We start from the raw sequence: 4,470 nt of genomic DNA, 5'->3' as shown, positions 1-4,470 counted from the left end.
AGGGCCTCTGGCTTTTTTTTAAATAATACATTTAAGCACCATGATTTCTGGCTTTCTTTACAGAGGGGCTGGAGAAATAACCTATCTGACTAGAGCACATGTAGGAGGAGTTTGAGATCTGGCACCAGATAGTCTCAGCAGTAAAGTCAGGTGTGATTCTCTAACCCAAATGTATATACAATTCACAATCATTTAGTATGCAGCACTTAATTTTATGAGGATGATGTGTGTTTTTTTTTTTTGTTTGGGGGCCACATCCAACAGTGCTCAGGGGTTACTCCTGGCTCTATGCACAGGAATCATTTCTGGTGGTGCATAGAGAATCCTATGGAATGCTGGGGATCAAACCCAAGTTGACCATATGCATGGCAAACTCTTACCCATTGTACTATTGCTGCAGTCCCCTCAGGGTAATGTTTAATATGGTAGAAATTAGATTAAGGGTATTCAAATGGAGAACACATGGTTAGCTCTTAGGTCTTAGTGCAAGATCCTGAGTTAGATCTAGCAGGGAATGAATTCCTTGTGCCCCCATGAAAGCACCTTTGAATTGGTCCAAGTGTCCCAAAACACTACAACAGAGCTTACTATAGTAGGCAAGTGGCCACGGATTGAAAAGAACCTTGAATAAATAATGTCATCAGTTCAGGAAAATGTAAGAGAACAGGGCCAGAGAGATAGCACAACGGTAAGGCATTTACCTTGCATGTGGCCTACCTGGGACTGATGGTGATTCAATTCCCAGCATCCCATATGGGCCCCTCAGCCAGCCAGGGACGATTTCTGAGTGCACAGCCAGGAGTAACCCCTGAGTGTCGCCAGGTGTGACTCAAAAACAAAAGAAAGGAAAGAAATGTAAGAGAACAATCTTTTTTTTTTAAAGTTAAACTGATAATTTTAATAACTACATTAAATAAAGAGAACAGTGAAAAGCTGTGTTTTTCACCATTTACTGTGAGGTTTAAAAGTTCTGAAATTAGGGGACTGGAGCGATAGCACAGTAGGTAGGGCCTTTGCCTTGCATGTGGCTGGCCCACATGGATTCGATCCCCAGCATCCAGAGCCTGCCAGGAGAGATTTCTTTTTCTTTTTCTTTTCTTTTCTTGTGTGTGTGTGTGTGTGTGTGTGTGTGTGTGTGTGTGTGTGTGTGTGTGTGTGTGTGTGTGTGTGTGGTTTTGGGGTCACACCCAGCAGTGCTCAGGGGTTATTCCTGGCTTCAGGCTCAGAAATTGCTCCTGGCAGGCACGGGCGCCGGGATTCGAACTGATGACCTCCTGCATGAAAGGCAAACGCCTTACCTCCATGCTATCTCTCCGGCCCCATTCTTTTTCTTTTTTTTTTTAACTGAAACACAACTACAAATATGTTATAATCATGGTTTTTAAATACACTATTATAAGAAAATAAATTAAAAATAAATCTTCGGGGCTGGGAAGGTGGCACTAGAGGTAAGGTGTCTGCCTTGCAAGTGCTAGCTTAGGACGGACTTCGGTTAGATCCCCCGTAGTCCCATATGATCCCCCCAAGCCAGGAGCGATTTCTGAGCGCATAGCCAGGAGTAACTCCTGAGCGCCAAACTGGTGTGGCCCAAAAAACAAAACAAAAAAAAAAAATATCTTCGATCCATTTTCTTCTCTCTTTTTTTTTTTCCTCTTCTTTTTCTTCTTCCTCTTTCTAAGATCAGACGAGATCAGGCACTTCAGGGCTGTGTGGTTGTAGACTCTTCTTCCTCTTTCTCTTCTTCTTTCTCTTATTCATTTTCCTCTCCTCGTCTTTCTTTTCCTCCTCTTCTACTTCTTCCTCTTCTTTTTCTCCTCTTCATTTTCTTCTTCCTCTTCTTTCCCTTTTTCTTCTTCTTTCCCTTCTTCCTTTTTTCTTGTCTTTTTTCTTCTATTCCTTCTTCCTCTTTCTCCTCTTCTTTTTCTTCTTCCTCCTACTCTTCTTCCTTTTATTCTTCCTCTTCTTTCTCCTCTTCCTCCTCTTCTTTTTCTTCTTTTCTTACTATTCTTTGCCCTCTTCTTACTCTCCTTACTCCTCTTCTTTTTCAGAAGAAAAGGATGAATCCTTTTCATCTTCTCCCTCTTCTTACTATTTTTTACAATATTATTCTTACTCCTCTTTGCCTTTTTACTCTTCTTTGCCTTATTTTTCTTACTCTTCTTCTTTGACTTATTCTTCTTAAAATTCTTCCTCCTCTTCCTGTTCTCACTCTTCCTCCAACTCCTCTTATTCTTGTTCTGGGCTTCTGGGACTTCATTGATTCCTATGTTGTTTCTGTTGAGTTTTGAGTTTCTCAGAAACTTCTATTTTCATCGGTTCACTTTCTTTGAGTAGTTTAGACATTGTCTGATCATTTGCTTTAAAGTTCTCTCCAATCTCTTCTGTTGTATGGAGTTGTTTTGTTCTGCATCTCATCCTCTGGCTCACTGACCCCGTTTGCAGCTGCTGTTACTCCAGTGGAGAAGTTTTCCATTGAGGTTTTCAATTCATAAGCCAAGTTTTTTTTTTTTGTTTTTGTTTTTGTTTTTGTTTTTTGGGCCACACCCGATGTTGCTCAGGGGTTACTCCTGGCTGTCTGCTCAGAAATAGCTCCTGGCAGGCACGGGGGACCATATGGGACACCGGGATTCGAACCAACCACCTTTGGTCCTGGATTGGCTGCTTGCAAGGCAAATGCCGCTGTGCTATCTCTCCAGGCCCATAAGCCAAGTTTTTCAGACCTGTTATTTCAGTGTGAAAATTTCTAATTTCAATCGTCAAATCCTCTTGATGCTTATTTGTGCTCCATTTAAGTCTATCGATGTTTTTTTTTTTGTTTGTTTTTTTGTTTTTTTTGGTTTTTGGGCCACACCCGGTGACGCTCAGGGGTTACTCCTGGCTATGTGCTCAGAAGTCGCTCCTGGCTTGGGGGACCATATGGGACGCCGGGGGATCGAACCGCTGTCCTGTCCAAGGCTAGCGCAGGTAAGGCAGGCACCTTACCTCTTGCGCCACCGCCCGGCCCGATGTTTTTTTTTTTTAATTTCCTGAACATCTTCCATAATTCTACTTTAAACATCTTATTTGAGGGGCCGGGTAGGTGGCGCTGGAGGTAAGGTGTCTGCCTTGCAAGCGCTAGCCAAGGAAGGACCGCGGTTCGATCCCCCGGCGTCCCATATGGTCCACCCAAGCCAGGGGCGATTTCTGAGCACATAGCCAGGAGTAACCCCTGAGCGTCAAACGGGTGTGGCCCAAAAAACCAAAAAAAAAAAAAAAAAACATCTTATTTGAGAGGACACCTGTTTGGTACTTTTTGTATTATCAGAGTAGCCATCTTGATTCTTTAAACATGGGGTTGTACTGCAAAATGTCCCTATTGTTAAGGTTGTAGATTGCTTTTTACAATGTGGAGGAATGGGGTTCAGGGGTTAAAAGATTCGCTCCTCAGACCCGCTCCTCGGGTGTGGGTCCTGGAGAGATTATGATCCTTGGTGTCTCTGGGCTGGCTCCTGCAGAAAGAAGGCAGAGAGCAGAGCAGCAGTCCTTTATATTGTCTCTGGGTGCCTAATCACACGGCAGGAATCGGCCCCACATTAGTTGAGTGGGGACATCTTTACCGGGAGTGGGTCCTGGAGAGATTATGATCGTTGGTGTTTCTGGGCTGGCTCCTGCAGAAAGGAAAGAACAATCTTTAAAAAAAAAAAAACGGGCCCGGAAAGATAGCACAGCGGTGTTTGCCTTGCAAGCAGCCAATCCAGGACCAAAGGTGGTTGGTTCGAATCCAGGTATCCCATATGGTCCCCCATGCCTGCCAGGAGCTATTTCTGAGCAGATAGCCAGGAGTAACCCCTGAGCACCGCCGGGTGTGACCCCCCCCAAAAAAAAGGGGGGTGCTCGCTTCGGCAGCACATATACTAAAATTGGAATGATACAGAGAAGATTAGCATGGCCCCTGTGCAAGGATGACACGCAAATTCGTGAAGCGTTCCATATTTAAAAAAAAAAAAAAGGGGGGTGTCATCCCTTTCCTCACCCTCAAAAGGAAAAATAAAGGGCCCGGAGAGATAGCACAGTGGCGTTTGCCTTGCAAGCAGCCAATCCAGGACCAAAGGTGGTTGGTTCGAATCCCAGTGTCCCATATGGTCCCCTGTGCCTGCCAGGAGCTATTTCTGAGCAGACAGCCAGGAGTAACCCCTGAGCACCGCTGGGTGTGGCCCAAAAACCAAAAAAAAAAAGGAAAAAAAAGGAAAAATAAAAAAGAATGTCACAAGAACACAGTCTACCTGAAACAGTTCTTAGTGGCCAAAGCAACAATACAATAGTGTTACAATCTAATCTGTAAATCTGCCTTTTATTTTATTTTTGTTTTTTGGGATCAAACCTGGAGATGCTCAGGAGTACTCCTGGCTCTGCACTCAAGAATCACTCCTATTCGTATCCGAGTCACGGCACCGAAAGGAAAAAAAAAAATCACTTCTAGTGGTGCATAGG

General features: G+C 44.0%; 1 non-coding gene across 1 annotated transcript; it reads left to right on the top strand.

The window, feature by feature from the left end:
• Positions 1–3,869: 3,869 nt before the first annotated feature.
• Positions 3,870–3,976, top strand: LOC126021477 (U6 spliceosomal RNA). The gene has a single exon (XR_007499990.1). It is a non-coding gene; the product is annotated as a U6 spliceosomal RNA (small nuclear RNA).
• The last annotated feature ends 494 nt before the right edge of the window (positions 3,977–4,470 follow it).

Source organism: Suncus etruscus, chromosome 10 (genome assembly GCF_024139225.1).
Source record: "Suncus etruscus isolate mSunEtr1 chromosome 10, mSunEtr1.pri.cur, whole genome shotgun sequence".
Lineage (NCBI taxonomy): Eukaryota > Metazoa > Chordata > Mammalia > Eulipotyphla > Soricidae > Suncus > Suncus etruscus.
The sequence above is the reverse complement of the archived record's forward strand: the minus strand, read 5'-3'. Positions and strand labels throughout refer to the sequence as shown.